The following is a 24,772-nucleotide window of genomic DNA, read 5'->3' as shown; positions in this document are numbered from 1 at the left end:
CCAGCCACAGACATAGCAAGCATGTTCTCTATTAAAACATTAAAACATTATGAAAGCCAGACATATTTAAAGACGTTTTTAACACACTAGCTGCTATACACTGCAGGCAACATTTGTAAAATATTAACTGCTTTATTGCTAATTTTGTTTTGAGTCATATATTGTTTAATTAGGATTTTACTCAGGAGCAGATGGTTTTCTTCATTAAATCATAACATATTCTAGCCAAATGGAAGCAGCTGTTTTTTTGAATACACTATAATTTGTTTCCTACATGCCAGAAACCACTCTGAAGGGAATCCAGACTATAATCATTCAGTTTGTTTTCATTGAAGCTTATTTACAATAAACTTGGAAAGTTTTTAGAAAACAGAAGTCAAGTGTAGAGGACATTTGTCAGCAATAGCAATTTTCTGTTATTGAACTTGGTACTAAATCTTTATTCATGGAAGTACTTCCAGATGTGCATAAATGATAGTCATGCGTTGTATACAGATATTAGTACAAGAAAACAGCATGCAAAGAGTTTCCAAAATAAATAACAGAACAGAAAAAGGACAAGAAAAAATGCTGGCTTTTGTTTTCCCATTTGATGACAAAAAACAGAAAAAGAAGCTTGGATGATAAGAAACATCATCAGAGTCTCAAAGACTCTCTCTGGTAGCCAGAATGAATCCCTTACAATTTCTCTGAACTAAGCTGCAAATGCCACATGCACTAAAATGCTTTGTAATTCTTTTCAGTGCATTTAACAAAACGTTTTTCTTAGGAAGGCTTTTTCTTAAATCACTGGGCTCCAGTCTTCTCTCTACAAAGCAGAGCGGAGTTGAAGATCCCAGATTACATTCTTATTGCTTCACTTACCATGCACTGACATGCAGAATCATCAGAGAGCTCGACTGTAAAGGTAAAGATCAAAAGCTCCTGCTCTCCTGGGCTGACAGATTTCTGATAGGTTCAGCCATAGAACCTATGATCTCTCTATGCATCGAAAATTTTAGATGTTCCTCAAAGCCTCTGGAATTACTGAGGAAGAGCAGGAAAACGTACAAAACTGTATGGTTTAAATGTGGTTTGACACTTAGGCAGTTATCTTACATTCTTTGTAAGGTTTTACACCTTTTGGATCATTCTCTGTCCTTCTCTCTTTTCCCTACCTCCGCTGCTCAGCTTTTCTGCACCTCATTTCACATCTCTTGATTTTTCCCTTCTTTTTTGACTGGGACTTCTTTGATCTTTTTGTCTGAGTTCAAATAAGTTCTTATACATACTATTTCATATTAACTTATATATTAAAAACACAGAAACTACTCAGTAAACATCTAAGCAGGCATCATGCATTTATATGTGTGTGCATTAAATTTAAAAATTAGAAAGTTACAGCCTTCATAAATATACTATACAACCCGTGTTGAGAGCGATAGAAGGTCTGGTTTTACTAATGACAAATTCCATTTAGATTCCACATTCCTTCTTTAGATTTGAAAAGAAGGTAACAGTAAATAAGACTTATTATAATTTGTCTAATTTTCCAAAAATATAACTACCTCAATATAAAAATCCAATTTTATTTAGATGAAGCGAGGGTATCTATACAAAAGAACGTGTCAGAACAATATATTACTGTGATTCAGTGCAGAGACAACCTCTGAAACTAGGAGAGGCATACCAAGATATATTGATCCATCAAAAGTTTTCCCCATAGAACCCACTACTGAGTTGCCTTAGTGTGCTTGTATTTTCTATTTTGACTCAAATTCAGTTTAGAGAGAAAATATTGTTTCAGCTCATGTTCTTGTTCGCAAATTGCCTAAGCTAAGAGCTAGAAATTCAGTGATTGACATCTAAGTCAACATTCAGAAAAGGGCTTTCAAAAGAATTAGATTTTCTTTTGGAAACAAATTTGATTTGGAAAAAGTTATAGGACAGGAAAGCCTATTAATCTAAATTAAAGGACGGTAATTATTTTGAGAAAAAAAAAAAGTGTAGTTCTCAAAACACTGTATGACCATGCTAGAAGTTTACTGAGCCTTTCATCACTTTGTCACTGATTCCATTAATGTGTACATTTTACCATTTCTTTTCTACCAAAACCTGAGAACAACATTTTTCAGATTTGTGTACAAAGCAGGTTTCTGTACCATCCCTTGGATGGAAGGGAACAGCACAGATAGACCATGGCACCTTATTTTGGTATGGATGGGAATAACAGAAAGCAAGAGTGAGGCCAGAGTACTATGACTGAGAAATACTTCTGGGACAAGGAGACATACTGAGTATTCAGCAAATGAGCAAGCATCTTATTACACCCTCCTGGCTGTCTGCACCAGGGCTCTGCACAAGCCTTCTCACCTAGTAAGAAAATCATACTTTCCTCCATTTCTATCTAAACAGCAGAATTGTCTTTCTCTACCTTGCTTTTAAAACAGTTCTTGAAGAAAAGTATTACCTCAGGAAAGGTACCAAGCTCTGGAAATTTCTGTTCCCAAGATGACAGTTTTATATATTTACAAACAACTTAAAAGCAGAGGGCTGTTCTTTGTAACTGTAACCATAGGAACAGAGACCAGCACCTGCATTAATAGAGGACTGGGATTCCACTCTGCATAAATTGCCTCAGCCAAAAAATGCTTACCTACTGAGGCTGTGCAATTAAATAAACATTATTCCAGTATCTCTTTACATTAGTGATGTGGAGCAATCTCTTGCTGTCAGGGACAGAACTACAGCCTCACAAACTTGTGGCTGTTAAGGTCCCTAGATTTGTGTAGCTTAGCAGAAAAGCCACCTCCCAGCTGTTCTTCCCATTTTGTTTTCACTTGTCTTTCTCTTTTTTATGCTTTTCATCTTTTACAGCCATATTCTTCACACTCCCCTTTCCTGCACTTCTCCTGCTTCTCTGCAAGTAATGCCAAGGAGAAATCAACATTAAAGAGACTGCTTGTGGGGAGGGGTCTTTTGAGGTGACTTTCCTACTCAGAATTGTTGCTGTTCATGTGCACTATCCTCTGCTAGAAAACAAAGGATGATACAGTGTGCTGTGTCCTGACATGTATCCCCCATACTTTGGGGTTTTCCATCTCCACTACTAGCTGAGACACCAGACTGCCAGTTTTCATCCCTAACAGTGAAATGGCACCACATGCCCTAAAGCTAAGGGCTCTATTAATGAAAAAAATGCACTATGTGGTATCTGCAGCACACAGAACAACATTTTGCTCTCTAGAAAAAGTGTTTATTTTGGATTACTCTTTTTAATGGAGGATGGATGTGAAAATAAATAAGCCCCACTGACTTCTTTCAGAGATAAATTTTCTTGTATTTCATAGTAATAAAGATGTAACTGTATTTTTGAATGCATCTGGCAAGCACAGATAGAGTGATAGTAAAACTGACATGCTGAAGTAGCAGTGATATGCTAAATTTGACATCTTCCTCTTGCTAATGCATCTGGACACAAGAACCAATCATACATAAAGTCTCCTTTGAGATTTGTGGAGATCAGGTTGAAGCAAGATTCAATGGCTGTTGTTTTACATCTATTGAAATGTAAAGCCAAAGAAATCTAAGTATGCAAGTACAAAGAATCTACTAAGCAAATTGTGTTGCAGTGTGAGGCCAACAAAAGCAAAACAACAATTTAAAATATTCATACAATCCTATGTCCAAATAATCAGAACATTCACAAAACATTCATCTTTTGAGCTGTTTTTCATGCAGTGTAATATAATTTCCAGTTATAATATGAAATTATTAGCTGATATTACTCCTTGTATTTTACATTTTATCTCAGTTTTTACTGCTTGAAAGTTAGAGAGGGGTAGATAAATGCTGCTAAACAGTGTTACTTCCTCAAATAAAAAAAAATTCAGTCTTCAATCCCAAGTCTCTGCCTGATCACCTTGCTGAAATTATATTCATTTACTCCAGAAGTTTCTTGTGACATGAACCAACTATTTCCATCAAGGACAAAACTGGAGCATAATTTGGAGACTGTTTCACTCCAGGGACTGGTTGCTTCAGGCAGGAGGAGCAGAACTGTGCCCAGCTGGGGTCCCTCCATCCTAAAGAGTCATTCAGTCATTTCCCACCAGGCTTTGAATCCCCTGTACTTTCCTGCCACCTCCAAGGGCAGGCAACATACATTTTGGTTTTAAAACTACAGGAACATGCCTCTGGCACACTGTGACACTCCTTAGAGTATTTGAGGAACTGCAGAAAAATTACCTCCAACACCGTTCTTTCCATCTTCCCTCAAAAAAAAAGAGAAATTTTGGAACAACAAGTAACATAAAGAAAACTGCTGTGGAAGGAACTGCAGCTATTCATAGTGAACAAACAGCGTCAGGTGCCATTCGCCCCCAACACCTCCTCTCTAGCTGTCAAATACACTTGTGAAAAGATATTTTGAAGTGTGTGTGTATATTACTGGGAACAGCAGGGGGATGCAGACTGTGCATTATGCTTGCATAGTGCTCAGAAAAACAGAGGCTCAGTTCTCCCATGATTTCTGAAAGCTGTCTTCATTAACCCATTAACTTCAAACAACAACAGACCCACAGCACAGCAGATGCCCATTCCTCTCTGTACCAGGGGCAAATTCTTCTCCCCACAGTGAACACTTAGAAAAGCTGTTCTTCCACACAGAAGCTTCAGATCTTGTGCTTTTGTAGTGGCTTTTAATAGGTCTTTATGAGAAGGTGTTTTTTTAGGACTTTTTTTTCTGAGAAATGGTAATTTTCTAGTTACCATTGGTTACCTTCTATTCTTGTGGTATGATAATTCTTGGAAAGGGATGGTTATGATTTCCCCCTAGTGTCTCCCACAAGCTCTTGATCCAGATTTAATATAGATTCATAGAATGTTATGGATTGGAAAGGACCTTAAAGATCATCTAGACCCAACCTGCCCTGTCATGGGCAGGCAGACCTCCCACTAGACCAGGCTGTTCAAGGACTTATTCAACCTGGCCTTGATTACCACCAGGATTGGGACATCCAAAACCTCCCTGTGAAAGCTGTCCAGTGTCTCACCACCCTCTTGGTAAAGAATTTCTTCCTAATATCTAATCTAAACATCCCCTCTTTCAGTTTGTGCCCATAGCTCTTTGTCCTATCACTACAGTTCCTGACAAAGAACCCCTCTTTGGCTTCCCTGTAGGCCCCCTTCTGGTACTGGAAGGTTGCTGTGAGTTTTCCATGCAACCTTCTCTTCTTCAGGCTGACCAGCCCCAATTTTCTCAGCCTCTCTTTGGAGGGGAGGTGCTCCAGTCCTCTTATCAACTTCACAGCCTCCTCTGGACTTGCTTCAGCAGTTCCATGTTGTTCTTCTGTTGGGGACACCAGAACTGCACACAGCACTCCAGGTGGAGTCTCACAAGAGCAGGGTAGAGGGGAAAAGTCCCCTCCCTCAACCTACTGCCCACACTCCTTTGGCTGCAGCCCAGAGCACGCTTGGCTTTCTGGACTGTGAGCACATTTGCCAGCTCATGTTGAGTTTTTCTTCAACCACAGCCCCTAAGTCTTTGTCCTCAGGGACTTTGTCTCAGTCACTTCTCTGCCCAGCCTGTGGGTGTGCCTGGGTTTGCCACAACCCAGCCACAGGACCTTGCACTCACTTTATTGAACTTCAAGAGGTTTGCATTGACCCACCTGTCCAGCCTGTCCAGGTCCCTCTGGATGGCATCCTGTCCCTCCAGTGTGTCAGCTGCACCACACAGCCTGGTGTCACCAGTGAAATTGCTGAGGGTGCAGTCACCACTGTCCATGTCACCAAAAAAGATGCTGAATAGCACTGGCTCCAGTACCAGCCCCTGAGGGACACCACTCATCACTGGTCTTCCTGTGGACAATGACCCATCGACCACAGCTCTTTCTTTGCCTGTGACCATCCAGCCACTTCTTTATCTACTGAGTGGTCCACCCAACAAATCCATGTGTCTCCAATTTAAAGACAAGGACATCATGAGGGACAGTGTCAAATACTTTGAATGTGAAAGACCACATGCAGGGGCAAACAAAGAAAAACAAAATCAACTCTGTCTTTATGTTCAACACCTTGCATAGCTGGAGGAAAATTACCAGAAAAAGATCTCCAGATCTGACACCACTCTGTTCTTTGGACACACACTGATCTCATATTAAGCAAACTAAAATAATAGGGAATGACCCCAGTGGGACGGTGTGATCAGCTCAGTAGCAAGAATTTGGGTTTTTTTAAAATTACTATATTTATTACGTTGGTTATCTGATCTCTCTCCAAGCTAATGATGCAAATGCATTGCAATTCAATGTGCAACACAGGGACTATCCCAATTGGTAAGTCCTCATTTAAAATATGCTGGCTAAGATCTTGTAGCCCTTGGTTGCATTGGGAATGCACAGCTTCAAATTAGCTCCAAAAATGCTGTAGAAGAAAACCAGAGTCATCATGTTTACCACACTTTGCTGAGGACTGGAGTGACTTTGTGCTTGCTGTTGCATTTCAAAGCACACCTTGTGGTTTTAAGTCCTGTTTCCTGAACTGACTTTCAGGTATTTTCCATGCTGTTGGCAAGCTCAAGGATATGAAAATTAAGAGATATTTATTATCTTATGGAACACCGAACTTTACCTCAGGCTTTTACAGAAAGAAGATGAGAGCTGAGTTCCTACATAACATTTCCAAAGGCTGCTGACAATTTGTTTCATATTTCTGAATTGACTTTTAAAAGGCAGTCCTTGAAAGTAATATTCTATTTTCCTTGATATCTCAGCAAAAGTTCATAAGAGCAGCAATAACAAAAGAAATGATTGAGCAGGATACTGCTTGATGTCTTAGCTCCCTGCATCACAACCAAATTTTTAATCAGTGCAAGTTTATTTTGGTATAGAAAGAAGCCATTTCCCTTGCTGATCAGTGTTGCAGACTGAGGATCAATGGTGATATACTTTACTGTTTGAAATTAAGGGCAGTGGCCATAAGAAATCACCTTACCACTTCCTAACCACTTAATGCATCAGCTAAACCTTGGTAGCTGCCCATCTGAGTGTCTCTCACTTGCCTCAGATGCAAATAAAATGCATGAAGGATTAATTGCATACTGCTTGTCACATGAGCTAGTATCTGATCTTATGTGCACTTTAAGTGTGAAAAAAATCATCACATCACCTTAACCCACCACATGTCTTCTGACTGCATCAGGCCAGGGTGAGGACCATGGTGGATTCTGTAAATCAGCTGATGTGGAGTAAATCATCAAGTAAAGGCAACACAAAGTCATTTTTGTCAATACTTTTGGAGTCTATGAAGGCCCTGTCAGAATAATTTATTCCACATGGAACATTGCATATAATACTCAAGCTGTGTTTCAGCTTAAATTCTGCAAATGAAAATTGTTGTGTAAAAGGCATTGCCAACACAATCTGCTCAAATTTCATGGACCAGGCTCAAAATAAATTAAAAGATTGCCAAAAAGTTCTGAGTTTTCTTACTTGCCTCCAGGATTTGTTTAGCTTTTGGTTTTTTTCTAAATCCCCTAAAATATTTTCACTTGTTTTTCCCCTTAAACCCTACATACTGAAGTCACGCTCTTTAATGTAAGAACACTGAGATGCTTGAATTTTCATTCAACAGTGATTAGCAAAAAGCTATTTATTATCATGAGGCTTTAGGTGAAAGTGTAGAAGCTATAAATGCAACAAACAAGGCAACGTTTTAGTAGCATGTAATTCACCAAAGTCATATGTGAATGGGCAATAGAAATAGTAGCACTTTAGAACAACAGCAGAGGATTAAAATCCACAACCAAGCATGACATTTTCCTGCCTGGGTTTAAGGGATTAAGAAAGTAAAAGCAAGACTGGTTTTAAAAAGTTGAGATTCTAGTTCACAGAAAATCTCTGAAAAAACTTTGAGTGAACATTATCAATTTGTATTTCCACAGAAGTAGATGGCAAATCAGTGATAAAAGACAAACTGCAGTTACCCAAGGAGAAAAGACAGCCTCAGACTTGGGGACAGAACCTGAATTTTACATCATGAACATTCACAAAAGCCAGGTTTAGCATCATGAACTTGACTTCCCAGGCAAGAAGACACAGAGGCAGGCTCCACCAGCATGATCTAACTTAGCAACTCTTTTCAGGCCCTTAGAAATCTTTTTCTTTCAGGAAGGAAGTCTTAAATTACACTTACAAGACAATTAATGACCATCAACTTCTGAGTGGCCTGAGATAACCCTGTTAAAGAACACCAGCTATTTAACATTGTTGCTTTAATGGTGTCACTGGTTATATGTCAGCATAATCGATGTTCTGTCACTTTAACTTAATAAATAGTGTAATTGATGCAATATTACTTTAATTCTTCTTCATTATGAAGGTTATTAAGGTGCACTGTAAGTTAGACTAATTGGACATTTCAATTGAATGGCTAAGGAGTTTGGAAATAAATAGCTGTAGGATCTAGCACAGATGCTTACTTTGAAATGTGCATCACATTTATATGCATAAAAATGGATCGGCTTTGTCAGGGGTGGAGAAGTGTGGAGAGGTGAAAAAAAAATGAAAATAAAATGGTCTTTAACTTTTTGGATTCTATTTCATTTAGGTTTGCCATCCATCTCATTTGTTCTCTTGTAAACCTGCAGGAGTTTCTAAGCACTTTAGAGACCCTGCACGTCTGAAACGATGTGACACAGGGATGTTCCCTTCCATTTTTCACAGATGGCTCTGCACTGCAAGAACTAAGTACTGCAGAGATAAGGACCTGCCTCCCTTTGCCCTGCAAGTAAAGATGACCTTGTCCTGTCCACACTCTGCCTGACCAAAAGCAGAGTGACCATCCATGGGTGCTACACCCAATGCAGGTAAAACTAGTTGTGTCCAGAGCTGATCACTTGTAGCTCCACAGCGAGACCAGATCAGTCATGTGTTTGAAATTACATCCTCAAAAAAGCAGCAGTCTCTGGTGGGAGCAGAATGAGAGTGCTGCACAAACCTGGCTGTGTGCCATGCGTGGGTCCAGCCAGAAGGACACCAGCTGCATATTGAAGCCACCAGGTTTCCAAGACTAATTGTAACAACTTTTATGGCAAACCAGAATGAAGCAGCAGTGGTAGTATGAGAGAGGGACTGTCAGTAACGGTATTCTTACTGAAAACTTTCATGCTTAATCCCTTTTCATTTGGAAAAGGAGATTTTACAGGTTGATTCTTATTTGAAGAGACAACCCCGCCATGGGGGATTTCAGTGGCAGCATTGAAGAAGTGGAAGACAGGAAACAATGAAAGAATCTTCTTGATTGAGAGATGAAAGACTTTCAAATTAATCATTTTCTGTTGCTAACACTGAACTGGAAGGACTTTCCTGTTTTTATGGGGAAGAAAATGAGAGTCTTTTCACTGCCCTCTGATTTTTTAATCCCCCCCTAGTCTTCCTAGACTTTAAGAAAGAACACAGAAGACAGCTTATGCAGCTAAAGGGCACTGATCACTGTACTGAGAGAAGACTGCCTCTCAAGGTGATCTCAAAAAATGATTTGGAACAAATAAATAATAGGGTTTGATCCCACAGGTAAGACTCTTTGTAAGTTGCTTTACAATACTAAATGATCCATCTCCATCTATTGCTCTGTGGCAAGACAATGAGGAAGTGGCACAACCATTTATCTGAGGATGCAGTGAGACTGGATGGGATAAATTAGTCTATACCATAATGCTAATGAAGTCACTGATGAGTCAGGAATTAAGCTGAACAAATTATTATTTTTTATTCTTCATGCTAAAGAAATTGGCATGTTAAGTCACATATGCAGAGAAAATACTGCAGACAATGTTCACAGTCATAAATGTGGTTCTTGATAACTAAATGTTACTTTTGTACATGGCTGGACTCACAATTTTGCAAAATTTGAGTCAGGCCATCCAACAATCTTGTAACCATCACATAGTAAATAAGAAGAGTATATATTGTACAGTATTTCTGTACACTGCAAGGTTAATATTCCTGGTGAAGCAATAATTCATAGGAAGGTACAACACAATGGGGACAGCAGACCATAAGTGCAGAAGATGGGCTACCTGTAGGATAACCAGGTCATCCCCCAAAGCTTGCTCATCATTGCTACAAAAGGTTCCATTATTATTTAATGTGCTTTTTACTGTGATTGTCAATCCTTTTCAGACTATAAATATAACTTTTTATCTGCATAGCTTACAGAAGCACATCTACCTCTTTAAAATAAACTCTCTACAAGGTCCTTCATCAACATGTACTTCATCTTTTGCAATTGTGAATTTGCATTAACACACACTAGCAAATACATTTGAAGACTGACTGACACCAGCTCTTAAGCCAGTTTTTAGATGTGTCCCCTGCACCTATTTTCCTGACAGCCAAAGGAGCTTTCCCTATTCCTACCCTCTCAGAAACTAATTCCCAAACACCCCTTGATGCAAGTAGGGAGGTTGAGGAATACTCCAGTTAGTTACAAATAACTTGAACCACATCCTTGTATCACAGGTCCCCGAGCTTGACAGAAGACTATTTAGTCTAATTGATAAATGGCAGAGACAAGTAGCTCTCTGTGGCAATGGCTTACTTTCATGGATGGATTTATTTGAAGTGTCTGAAACAGCCTAACTCAATCTGTGCTGGATGGCCAAGCAGAGTGCAATAGCTTTCAATTCCCCAATAGACATGGCTGAATCTGAAAACTGCTTCAACAGAAAAGATCCTTTTTCAAATTTCTTGGCTAAATATTCAGCTTGCATGGTCTAAGTCTCTGCAGCCATCATGGCTGGGGATACAAAGGAACATTCCTATTGCTGAGATGAAGAGATCCCCTTTTCCATCTTGGTTCTCTTGCCAAAGTTACCTCAGTACATCTCATTTTGTGACTTTATATGGGACATTGGTGACAGATATTTTTTTTTCCAGTGATGACTCTGTGTAAGAATAGATTTCAGGAAAACTCTAGGATGTGGCTTAAAAGGGATATCTGCAGTACTACTACCGAATCACCTTCAGATGGTCAAATAGACCTGAAAGTATGTGCGACTTCCTCAATATTTTGGTGCTTAATTTCTGCAAAAGTAGAAAGTAACTATTGGCCAAACCCTGTCAATCTGCTAAGGAATTCAGAGAGGCTGAAATGCCTCTTCCAGCAATGCATGGAGTAATCACAGTTTATAAATATACTAGTATCAGATTGCATAAAAACAAGAATATGTTAACATTGTGAGAGTCTAAGCTCAAAAACTTACTCATTCTATTCTAGTCAGACTTGCTCCAAGGGCTTTTGAAAACAAGGATATGATGTTCCTTTTTGTTCCCCAAGACAAAGCACACCAAGGGGCTATATAAGTAATTCATTTAATTCTAGAATTAACATCTCCCACTAGGTATTTTGGGAAGAATTCTACCACAAAAACTAGCACAACTAGTAATAAGAACTGGTGGTTGACTTCAGCTTTTGGTAGTCTCATTGCTCTACTTACTGGGTCATCTTACATCTTCTGTGTGCCACAGGAATATTGAGTGAGTGAAAAAAAATTCAACTTTCCAGGAACAGTGATTTACTATGTGCATGTATTATAGGATCTGAACCACTGAATTTACACCATGGGAAAATATCAACCCTAGAGCTACATAAAGCTGGGGTTAGGGAGCTGCCCATTTGCAACAAGAAGGATGCAGCTGGAGGTATCCTCCCCAATAAAGGCCTCTTGACTTGTTTGGATCATCCAGGAAAGGTTCTTCAAAATGCTGTTTCTTACATTTCTTCCCTCTCTGTCCAGGAAAGAGGGACATAAAAGCTGTTAACTGTTTATGTCGAAACAGACTAATACAACTATTAGAGGGGGGAAAAAATCAGATGGTGGTCAAGAGAGTACATAACAGGACAGTAAAAATATTTCCATCTGTGAAATTATAGAGCTACAAGAGCTTTAACTTTAGGGTGGTGGCATTTTCCTCCAATATTTCTGTAGCAAGGCTTAGATTTTCCCTGAAAACTACATTTTTAAGTTAAACATAATTTTGGTTTATAGTTAATTTGCCTGGAGTCTGTCTTACTTCATGCTTCAGAGAGGTTTGGGAACAGTGGAATCTAAGCACAGACCCAAGCCCTCAGCAAGGACTGGACCAGGGTAGGAGGGTGTGGGGAGCACTGGGAGAAGCATTCTCAGAAACACACTCTGCCTTGCTTTTACAGGGTTTTAAATTTTCTGTTGATGAGGATTTGAAACCATTCTAATTTTCCAGCATGCACATATAAGCATAACCCTGTGGTTCAAGACAAAATGCTTCAAACAGGAGTTCATGTCATTTCCTGCTGAAGGGTAAAGGACCAGCAAAACCTTCCAGCATGAGTCAAGTCTGGTTTTATAAATGCAGCTAACAAAGGAGCGAATCCCCTCTGACAAGTGCGTGAGGTGTTTGTGCTAGACAAATTAGAGGTACAAAGCTGTGTGTTTAATTCTGACTGAAAGCAATTGTGAGGTACAAATTGTACCAGAGGAACTTCCTAAATTGAAGGGAACGCAGGAAAGAGACTCAAAAAACAGCACTAAAATGACCTCCACACAATGACAGTTGAGAGATGACAAAAACTTAGCAATTTGGAAGGGGGAAAAGGAACAAGGCAGCCAGGAGGACAGGCAGAGAAGTAGTCTGGAAGTTTTTAATGGACAACTTGGTTTTGAGAACACAAAAGCCCTGCTGCCATGCCTTCTTGGATTATTTCCAGTGTTACAGATGAACCCACAGCTTTGTAAACACAAAAGCCAGGACTTTTTTTTTTCCTTCCCCCTCTTCTTTTTATTACAAAGAAAGACAGCAATCATGTCAGGAAAGATTTGGTGGCTTTAATTGAGCTGCAGTTGTATCCTTTTCAGTGTTTTCTATCATGTCAATTTTCCAAGTGGCCATCAAGTTTTTGTCAGCTGAAACAACCCAAGTATACAAGGGTGACATTTAGAATAGCTCCAGGATTTGCCGTCCTCCTGGCAGCACTATCAAGAAAGAGCTTTAAGCATGCTTAAGTTGACTTTAAATCAAGATGTCACTTTTGAAATCAGGCTGTCTTTGGTGTTCTTGTCAATAATGGTGACTCTAACTTAAGCCCCATACACCTTCATGCATTAACCAGCCAGTATTTGAAGCTGTGTTTCTCTAATACACAGTACAATATTTTGTCCTTTATTCAGGATTTGGGACATTTACAGTTTTATATGGTGACTTTTTCCCCCTACTCTTGTAAGGGGAAAGCCAAATCCTTGCCCTTGCAAGGGCAAGCAGTGGTAGGACAATGGGGAATAGCTTTATGATGAAAGAGGTTAGATTTAGATTTAGACTGGATATTAGGAAGAAATTTAGAGTGAGGGTGCTCAACAACCTGTCTGGAACAGGCTACCCAGACAAGTTGTGGATGCCCCATCCCTGCAATTTTTCAAGGCATGAGGCTCTGAGCAACCTGGTCTAGTGGAATGCATCTCTGTGCATGGCAGGAGAATCTGAATGAAATTATTTTTACAGTCCCTTCCAACCCAAATCATTCTGATTCTATGAAACATTTTTGAGCTTGAATTTTGGGGGGAAGGAGGGGCACAGAGAGAGGGGGGAAGATGCTGCATCAGAACGAGGTCATAACAAAAAGTGAAGGTATGAGTCTTTGCATAACTCTGTTTATGTATCTTTGTGTCTATTTTGTGGCAGAGTTGAATGCAAAATGGCTTCCCATGATCAAACACCTTTGGACATTTTATGCGTCTATTGTGAGATGCTCACAATGCATAAAGGCCCAAAAAAATGAGTCCAGGAGTTCTCTGTAGCAAGTAGCTGCTAGCTGGACAGAGAACACAAAGGTACAGGATTATTCCTCTTTCCTCTTTAATTAGTTCAGGGCTATTGCATTGCAGAATCACCAAAGTAGTTTGTTATCACAGGAGTTGTGGGAGAAAGTCCAAATCACAGCATTAAGATTTAGCTTTCTGGGTCCCAGTGAAAACACGACCAGAACTCCCCTTTGGGGGTTCTGCTGCAGCTCCCAAGGAATATAGCAGCACCTGTGAAACGTGGTTTCTGAGTTACACTGCAGAAGTCAGATATGTGAAGACCTCAGCTATCCAACTGAGGATTTTGGCTTACATTAAAGACTATGAAGAAATATTTCAAAGTTTCTCAGTTGTCATAAGCTGGCATTGAAGTCAATGAAACCAAGACAATTCAGCCTGAATAAACAAACTGCATTTCTGACCCACGTATAAGAGACAATTAATCTAGATTAAGGGGGAATAAAGGGGGACAACCAGTTGCTATTTCAGGATCTCTCCCACATGGAGACAGAAAGAGTCTTTATAGGGGAGCTGCTCCAGGACAGCCATCACTCAATACATTTATACTGCCAACAACTTCTACAGTTAATCATGTGGTACAGACAAACTTCTAAAGCAAGAAATTAGCAATCATTGTGAACAGCACTTGAACAATGCTTCTGTTCTTTATTGAAAACAATAAACTAAGAATATTTGCTTTTCTACACACTTGTCTCATTCCAGAATACCCAGGAATATTTCAAAATATATGGAACCTTAGGTACAGACATGCACTCTGGAAGAACTTCCTTAGAAAGCAAAGAACACCTCACAAAAGCATCAAGAGGTAAATTTCATAGAACTAAAATGTAATTATTGAATAGATTTAGTCAAATCTATAGAAACACTATTTTACCCTCATTTGTAAGGAAGAGAAGTCTTTCCCTAGCATAAAGCAGAATATGGATAGGAAGAATCTGTAGTCAAATGGAAGCAATTGGGTAATAATAAACAAGATAATGCTTTTAAATAGCAAACAGCATAGCTGTGACAGAATAAAAAAATCATCACAGCTTCATGGAAATATTAGATGATGTCTCCAGTCACTTTATTTAGCAAATTCACATTAATGTCAGTTTTCTCATCACAATTGTTTATGGCAGGTTCTTCCAAAATGACCTCTCAGTATTCTGCAGGAGTTCTTATCTAAATATAACACCAAATGAGCCCTGAAATAAGTCATAAGACCCAAAGTGACATTATTATTAGGAAAATGCATTTTTAAAAATATAATTTTTCCAACATCCTAAGAGGACAAAAGCTAAGGCAAAGTAATGAAAGATTAAACCATCAATGAACACCAACACCATGGAGCACAAGTCAGCACATCAGCCTGAACTGAGCCCTCCAATAGACTCATGTGTATAATAAGCAGAGGGTTAAATTATCCCAGTTCTGTTCCTTGCTGCAGTGGGACCACAATAAACCAGAAAATAAAGATTTGTTGAACAGCTCTCAAAATTGGTGCTTGGAGATAGGCAGATTCAGAGTAATGATTGCACTGTGGTGCTCCATGTACAGAAACAGTCTGAGGATGGAAATTTGTACCCAAGGCAGAGTCAAACGGAAGGATTTATTTGCTTGTTGCGTTTCTGTGTTCTTGTCACTTACTTAAGAACTTCAAGTTTTCCCTAATGAAGTTCAGTGGAGATGGGAGCTGGAGTGAAATGGTGAATGGTTGAATCTCTGGGGAAGCAGGAGTGCAGCTGATGCAAGCAAGGTTTTTACTTGCCAGCCGGTGTAAAGGAAATTCTTCTGTGTCTGTTGCTGCACAGAAAATTCTCCTTTGCAATAGAACAAGGTTTGACAGTAAAGAGTAGCTTGTGCCAGGGTGCAGTTTGTGTTCTCCTTGCATTTATCACTCACATGGCAAATAGCACCACACACAAAGATTTTTTTTTTTTGAGACATAAAACTGTGAAACTTCACTAAACCAGCCCTATGTTCCATATTTAAAGCAAAATATCCTTTATTTTACTGAAATGAGGGGGTTTTTTGATGGTCAGATACCATGTTTAACACTCCACTAAGTAAACTGAAATTTTAGCAAGTATACAAATCTGAAAGTTGTCTCTGGCAGTGCAAGACAGCACAAAGTCTTCACCGAATCAGGGGCAGTTAAAGCTCAAAGAAGGCCACATGAAGTGGGCATTCACATTTCATAAAATCATAGAAAAGTGGCAGGCAAAGGCCTCCAGACATAGATAAACACACACAAAGATGGGGTATAAACTATCAATTATATTAAAACAAAGAGAAATTTATTTACCTTGTACCCAAAGTTCTCCAGAGATGCAGATTCTGCTCTACTCAGCCACCTATTTCACTACCCTGCATTAGAAGGTGGTCAAACTTAGAAGGAACTTAAATATCTCATTGTATCTCATCATCAAAACCCATTCCATGTTTTTTATTCCTCATACATAAAGCCTTCTGAAATCTTTCAAGCTCATTCCTGCTGTGAGGCAGTCCTCTGCCCAGCTTCCAAAGAGAAGCCATCTCTCCTCACCATGAACTGATGTCCCATCTCACATTCTCTCAAGGGCAGGAGTTTGGCCTTTTTTGCTAATTGCAAGGCATCATGTGAGCTGGAGGCTCTTTTCCAAGCAATAATAATGCATTCTCTTGCCATGTTCTTTAGCCTTTTTTAACAGACTTTCAAAGTGTGTGGTGTCCTTCTGAGCCATGTCAGGTACAGCAGAGTGAAAACTTTCCTGGCAGAATATAAAGCTGTGTGCTTTTCTGTTGTAAAGTACTGATCATGCAAATGCCTCCACATTCTGCCTCACTACTGGGAAAAGTATATATATTGCTAATGTGTTTCATTTGGACCATGTGAGCAGCACTTTTGTAATCTCTTGCATGCATATGAGTCCTTTTAAGTGCATTAACTTGATTTATAATAAGCAATAACATAATAGGGATATGAGATTCTGAAGTTAAATCAAGGTTTCTTAATAAAGTAAATATTAACTCTGATCATAGATGGGGAGAACTGAAGCACAAGATACCTCATCTGAAATGACATAATCAATGCAAGCACTAGAAAAATGTGTAATTCTCCAGACTCCTGTTTGCACATCTCCCCAGTGTGGTGTCCACCCTTTTAAATTAAGAAAATAAGTCTGTTAAAAATATTGGATTAAGGATTCCTAGCATGCATTTTTATGAGGTAAGAGAAAAACTTGAATTGTAAATTTCAAATGCACTTAAAAAATACCTGAAGTTCTTCCATAGTTTTGCCAAAAAAAAAAAAAAAAAGTTTTAAAACATCTGTTTTCATTAGTTGAGATCCATTTTGACTGGAAATCAAATATAGCACTGTTACTTGTTTCTTAGGGATTTTTATATGACCCTTCAAAATGCAAAAAGCTCCAAGATCAAGCTATCATTTAATCTCATGATTGTACAGCTGGGACAAAAATATCAATGTACTCCCACATAAAGATTGAAGGGAAAAGCAAAACACAGAATTATGTACAGCTGGGTAAACAGAAGTTATATTAGTTCTCCAAAGCAATCAAAAAATCCCAGGAACAAACTCAAAAGCAAAGCAGTGCAGTCCTTAGGGCATGATTACATTTACTGGTTCCCAGTGGAAGGTGCTGCATCCCCTCCCCTGCTCCTGCCTGAGGCTTGCAAGGCTGACCCATGGAATAGGATGCCATTGGGTTCTCCACACCTCGAGGTGAAGGATCTCCCTGCACAGCATTCCTGCTAAATCAGTCCCAGAAGGGGCCAACTGGACATCATACAGCATGAATCAGCCACTTCTTACTCCTCCCCTAATCCCTGTTTATCATAAGCCAGAAATATCTGAATTGAAATCTTGGTTAGTGTGAGATGAAGTGACCAATGCAGAACAGGATTGTTAGGAGAGAAACAAGCTGATGTTTCAGGGGACAGCTCAAATGAGTCAAACCAGCATGGCAAGTTAATTCAGAACTAGAACACAGAGCAGAAGCCATTGCCAGAGGAGGAAAAAACTGTTAAAGGATGCTTCCAAAAACTGCCTGGCTATAATACCATATTTTGGAAAATATTACTGCCCAGGAGAATTATGAAACTGGACTGTCAGAGGACCAGTTAACACTCAAGTCAGAGAAACCTAGAAAAAAAATTAATGAAGGCCTTGGTTGCAATTAATGGTGGAGAACAGTCTGACAGAGAAAAACTCAGCTGAAAGAATGGAATATAAGAACTGAACATTTAACTCAAAAATACTAAAAAAAAACCCCAAAACAAAACCAAATATTTTCACTGAGCAGAAATAAAACTTCATTCAAAACTGAGATCATCTAGAAAACCAGATTGCTTCTTACTCACATAGTGGCAAAGAGTGAAATATCTTGGGCACCTTTCCCTAGAAAGGGACAAAATCCCTGCCCAGGGCCAGAGCACCAAAAGGCATGTAGAGACAGTTATTACAAAGAACAGGAAATCTGCCAAATGCCCCCTGCCAGTAGCACGTGCCAGGGCTGGGGCAGACACTGCACATCAGTGCAACTAGAATGGTGTAAAACAACTCAAGGCTCCAGGAGCTGAGGAAGGAGTGACAACCAGTGCTGGCCACAGGTGCTGTGGTCCAAAATGGATGGTGAATGAAAGCTGCTTTTGCTTTCTGCAAGATTAGATTCTGTGAATTTCAGGGGGATGCTAATGAGGATCTACTTTATGCAAATTGCCAAAAACCAAATTCCTTGTTCAAATCCCACCCCAGGATCCTTGTTGAAGGTGGAACTGCCACAGAGGCTCTTTGTGCTGTTGTCTGTCTGCAAACAATGTGAAGAAAGCTGATTTGACCAAAAACCTTGGTTATATCCAAAACTGTTCCCATCAGGAATGCCAAGGCTAGAAACACTTTGTTCCATATACAGCCTGATCTGGGGAGGAACTTTGTAAATTCTAGGTGCTAATGAGCATTAAAGGCAGGATATGTTTATCTGTTTTCACAGATTTGCAGCAGCAAGTTTCTAGTGATATATGAAATGAGAAATCCCTGCCTCATGCACAGGGAGAATTATACAGAAATTTCTATTCAGTCAGTGGTGTCCCACACTCAGGCTAGCTTTACACATACTGTTCAACTCATAGAAATGTAGAGACACACAAATAACTTGGACATCTCTGAAAGTTTTAAAAATATGTCCTTAGAAAACTTTAAAAATGAATAAAAAAATTTAAACCAAGTCCTATATTCTTTAACATCCATGTGGCCCTGTCAAACCCTTTTGTTTCTGCTCTTCTAGGATACCCATACTGCCTTTAAAAGCTCAAGAAAGACACTGGCTTAGGGTAGATTTTGAGGGAAAAAAATATCTAAGATGGTAAGTTGCTTAAAAAATAAAATTGGGTGTTAGAATGAACAATTAGATGTTAGAATGGATGAACAATTGGATGTTAGAATGTTCCAGTTTCATGATGGAAAGAAATTATTATCACTTGATGCTACTGTATTGTCTCCAGACCCACATGTCTTTATTCATGAGAAGCAGTGGCAGACTGCTCTCAGTGTCTGGCTGCTGCACTGGAGCCCAAAAGCCACACACTGTGAGGGCACAGCAAACCTTCCTCCGCAGGCTGCTTCCAAGCACACAGGAATCCACATGGGACCCACTAGCTAATTCCTGGCTGAGGCTTTCATACAGATTTAATTCTTTTGACAAAAACTTGAAACGAAGAAGGCTGCTTTGTGAGGGCATCAGACTATCTCTAGGATAAACCATTTATCCTCCAAATCCTTGTACATTACTCATATTTGCCCTACAAACAGATATGTTGGCTCTTCTACCCTTGAGGGTCTGATTCTCAATTTTCAGTTAATTGTAATGCTTTACATCAGTACAAAGTGGGCAAAAAGAAAAAAATTAGAATAACTGTTTCCCTTGGCTTGAATTTTTCAGAATTAGCAGTCAGCCCACACCTGACACTCCTGTTTTTTACTCAGGCTGCCTGGTCTTAATTTTTCCTCTTCTTATATCTGTATCATGTACCAGAAAGACATTTGTTTGTAATGACAGTCCTTTGTCATGCCTATATTTTTCTTTCTTTTCACATTTCCAAACAGCACTGGATTTTTCATGTCCATATTTTCCCCACCAAAAGCACAGATTTAGTAACATCCATAAAAATTGTAAATTCAAGTTGTCTCCTTAAACTCCATAAAAATAAATTACAGAAATTTCCAAACTCAGCACGGTTTATTGGATTGACATGTTCAAACTTCCTTGCTACAACTACTGCTCATTTCAGCATTCCTTCCATTTTGAACATGCAAAAACCCCTTTTCCAATGTTCCCATTCAAATTCAAATGTCCCACCCACCTCCCACACACACACACACACACACACACACACACACACACACACACACACACGCTTTCACACAACTCCCAGGGAACTGAAAAATCAATTACTCCTGTGCAGGACTTGGCACCATCACACTAACACAAGAGGGGTCTAAGGAAGAGGCTCTGCTGAAGGCAGGCAGGGTGACAGCAGTGCCAGGGGAGCTGCAGCAGAGGTTCCTGAGCCAGCAGAGATCAGATCTGATCACCACAGCCTCATGGTGCCCCTCTGAGCTACCCAGCCCTGGGCTTGAGCAAGGCTTATCAGCACAGGCAGCGCCTGGTGCAGCTGTGGCTGTGCCATTTCCCACCCCTGCATGGCAAGAGCTCTGTGATGACTGGAAATCACAGCTTATGAAGGCAAAACCTCCCAGCATGGTGTGGAGGTCTGGTGGTTCTGATGAAGCGAGCGCTGACTGAGCTTTGCTCGCTGCTCTGCATGTACCACCCTTATCTGCCTCCAGCCCTTTCATACAAAGCCTTTTTTCAGGTGGAAATCCCAGAAGGCCAGACATTGATGTTTTGAATTATACAACCAGTCTCTGCCTTGCACAGTGAGGGGTCAGCTCCCTGCCAGCAAACTCATTTGTAACGCTGCACTTGTAAACTCCTGATAAAAGGCTCTGATGGAACCACGCTTCGCTGGGTAGTGGCAATAAAACTGCACGGGCTCCTTTACATCATAAAAAGCTTTCAAAACCCTACCATTTCAGACTGAAGCTCCAGTGAGGCAATGGATATAAACCCATAGAGGGGAGATTTACTCTAAAACCTGAATTATTTTTAGGTGTTATCAGCCTAAAGGAAAACGTCTTCAGAAGTAAATCTACAGGAGAACCTCAGTGATAGAATGAAATGTTAAGTTCATGTTTCTTTCCATGTTTTCAATGCATTGATTCTGACCACAGGGGTCAAGAATATCAAAAGAACAGTATGAGGGGAAAGAAAAAAAGTTGTCTTATTCCAGGGGCTTGCCTTAAATACATGACAGAAGTTATCACAAATAATTAGGCTGATATTTGCTTCGAGTTACAATTGCCTTTTTAAAATTTCTAGTCTTGTTGTAGACTGTTTAATGGGGTGACATATACCACAAAACTGCCTCTGGGACATGTGAGATTGTTTACATTCAGGTGCCAATGGCACCCTGGTAAGCAATCACATAGATGGTAGATAAAGACTGATTTTCTAAAGAAAAGAAAAGAAAATACAAAAAAACAAATCCAAACCAATAAAATAATTTTGACAAAATCTAAAACTAATCATTGAATGGGTGAAGAATCAATGATTTTGGAGCACTTCTCTTGAAATCAGTAGGCACTGACTACACCAAGTTTCTGTGCTGAGTGCCAAGGGAGACCCTTGATACATTATTTGAGATTGGACACCCCAGATCTGTGATCAGCACAGGCTTGGGTACTGCAGGAGCAGGGCTCCTGGACACAGCCAGCACCACCAGGAATGCCCAGAGTTTCTAAGTCAGCTCACAGCAAGTTCCTGCCAGCAGGGCCAGCCTATGCCCAAGAGTGAACAGAGTGCTTGGATTTGCACTTAGTGATTGTGAAGGCAGATTCTGGCTTAAGCTTTTACTTCTTATTTCTCCTCAAAAATAGATTTGGTAATTGTATAGATAGAAAAACACACCCTTCCTTCTAGACAGTGTCATCATTTCCCCACCAGACAGTCTGTCTCTCCTGAGCAGTCAAATAATTTTCAGGCAGATCATTGTCCCCTGAGTGCAGGAAACCGGTACGACTGTAACAAAGAAGGAAAAGATAAAAAAAGCATAGCAACACAGCCAGAAGACATTTATAATGCATATATTTTGCTTCAAGAAATGTGTTTTATGGAATAGAAGGGGTAAGAGACAGGCCCTAGAGACAATGGCTCCCTATTCCTTATTTGTAAGCACAGGCTCTTAAACAGACCCTGAGAAACCTCAGGGTTTGACTACACGGAATTCTGCACTGCATGATCAGACCAAGTGCTTATCTCAAGTCCTCAAAGCAATATCCCAACGGGAAGACTCCTGCTCCAGCCTGACAAAAGGGTTTCCTCCTATTTCCAGAGCCCTGTTAGGAGCACTGGCACTCAGCTCCTCACACACTGGCCCAGCTGTCTGCAGGGTTACCTGGATCCACAAGCCACATTCCCACACATGCACAAAGAGAAAGCAGCTCAGCAGCATGCTCAGGTTTATCCTCTGGCTGCCCAGCTCCCATTGCAAGCCCAGGGCATCTCCTTGCTGAGCACTGCAGACCCATGGGTACAATCCAGCCTGCCAGCATGGCACGGGGATGCCCCTGTCTCACCCAGGATGGCAAAAAACCTGCATCCCACAAGCAGCTCTCCCATTCTGCTCCAGGTGGCACGCAGAGGTCTAGTCTGTGTCAGTGCACTGGGATACATAAAACATTTATAAACACCAGCTGCCTCAAGATCTGCTAAAGATGGTTCTTCTAGGGGTGTCCCTGTGTGTCTGCATTTACAACTTGTACATTTTTAAAAGATCAGGACTGGTTTGGGAGCTGCCAGCAGGAGAGCCTTGTATTGATGCATGCTTGTATTTATGCATACAGGCACACACTGTGGCTGTGTATACACCAGAAAGTCCTCAAAGCCCCATTTCCTGGGGGTGAACCTGCATCTTGCAGAATGAAATTTAAGCATGGCTCTCGTGGTTCTCTAGGAAAACTTAGTAGTAGATGATCCATGAATCTCCAGAGACAATATCACCATCATATAAACATAGCTGCTAGTGCTGCCCAAATCCCTAATGTCCTTTTGGGGAACCTGCTTTGTGAGTCTATTTTATGGAAATTTCCTGCTGGACATCTGCCTCAGGGTGAATTTTGGAAAATTCCCAACAAATTCGTACTACTTTTTTGTTGTCCATAAAAAAATCCAGCAAAACAAACAAAAACCACCAAAAATCAACAAAATAAAAATTAACAAACAAAAAAACCCCACAAACACACAAAAATAAAAAAGAAAATAAAGTAAAAAAAAAAATCAAACAACCAACTAAAATCTCAGACTCTTTTATGGTGACACTGTCATAACTTTTGCTCTCTAAAAAAATTAAAAAATAAAGCTGCCCACTTTTAAGAAGGAGCTTGGTTTGGTTTTGGAAGGGTATTGAATTTTCCTGTTTCCAGGAAAATATGCCAAAGTTTACACAATCTCAGAACAGAGAAAAATCCTGTTTTACACATGACCACTAAAGGCTTATTTGAGTTTGGCAGCGGAATGGTTTGCAGATTCCATCTGGACTGAGCATCCCCAGCCCAGAGCTGCAAAGGTTGAGCAAAGCTTCTGCCGAAATCTCTTTCACCAGCTGCTCAGGGTCACTTCTATCACTGGCAAAGATCCTGTAGGCATTCAATATGCAGCCTTTTGCCTAAAAAGTGAAGGTATTTGATCTAAAAAATTGGCAGTATGACACAACACTCTTTGTCATGCCTCCAACTGTGACTTTAAATCTGAGTGGCAAAAGCAAGTTTGTGCCTGGCTATTAGAGCTATTTATTAACACCCCACAAGGCCTTTGTGACATCTGGATGAATCTATACCTAGATTTGACATGGAGATGAAGAGGAATTAAAGAAAATGTGGCACAGCTTTAGCCTATGACATTGTTTCAACACAGATAAACACCTGCTTAAAATGATTACTTTAACTGGGCCAAATTACTAAACTGGATCCAAATAAAAGACTATCCAAATAAAGGCTGAAAATCTGAGTGGGACAGGGATGACAGACATGTAAACTCCCTCAACAGCCAAGGATGGGTCACAGGTAGTGCTAGAACACAGCAGCACATCCCACCTGAGGACAGGCAGAACAGGTAAGGGTCTGTTTCCATGGACTCTGCAGGAAGCTGCTCTGAGTGAGCAGCTAAGTAGCAGCTTGTAATACACACATCTGAATATAGCAAAAAATTCACCAAAGCAGACAAAAGAAGTGGGGTAAAATTAGCAGAAATTTTTAAGATAACTGAGGTAGGAACATTTACTCACCTTCAATCACAAGAAAAATACAGCATTGAATTTTTAAAGCACTCAATACTTTCCTACTTCTGTCCTCTACCCTTTAGGCTTCTCCCCTTGGAAACTTCTCCATCTGTGCTGTTCAGCAAGTCCTGGGGAGTTTTGACTCAGGGAAGATTCTTGTGTCGATTTTTTTTTTTGGGGGGGGTTGGGTGTTTGTACATAATCACCTGGATGAAAGAGCTTGCTCAAGATCCTGTAAACATCTAGTTCCCTCAGGGTATGCTTGGAAGCTCAGCAAGGTATCAACATCATCATTCTTCATACTGGTAATTTGATATGTTTCCCCTTCCCAATTTCTTTAATTCCCTTCAAAAGCATTTGCAGCTTTACAACTTAAACTGTAATCAATCAAATGATTATTTAAAAACTTTTCAGTTACAATTTTTTCACATTTGTGTACATGTCTGGCTTTCACCATGATTCACCACTCCATGCCTGACCATCACCAGGTTTCAACTGATTGATTTACAGATACACCATTGTGCTGCCTGGCTGGGAGCACTCCAGCACTCAGGTTGA

The 24,772-nt window shown here is 40.0% G+C and overlaps 1 long non-coding RNA gene across 1 annotated transcript in view; it reads right to left on the bottom strand.

Moving 5' to 3' along the window:
- Window positions 1–24,327, bottom strand: part of LOC103826444 (uncharacterized) — a 106,871-nt gene extending 82,544 nt beyond the window's left edge. Inside the window, exon 1 of the long non-coding RNA XR_007777656.1 lies at window positions 24,221–24,327. This is a non-coding gene — a long non-coding RNA (uncharacterized LOC103826444). The remainder of the gene's footprint in view (window positions 1–24,220) is intronic.
- Window positions 24,328–24,772: the final 445 nt, after the last annotated feature.

The sequence above is a fragment of the Serinus canaria genome, chromosome 5 (assembly GCF_022539315.1).
Source record: "Serinus canaria isolate serCan28SL12 chromosome 5, serCan2020, whole genome shotgun sequence".
Taxonomy (NCBI): Eukaryota; Metazoa; Chordata; class Aves; order Passeriformes; family Fringillidae; genus Serinus; species Serinus canaria.
Note: the sequence above shows the minus strand (reverse complement) of the source record. Positions and strands in the feature narration are given on the sequence as shown.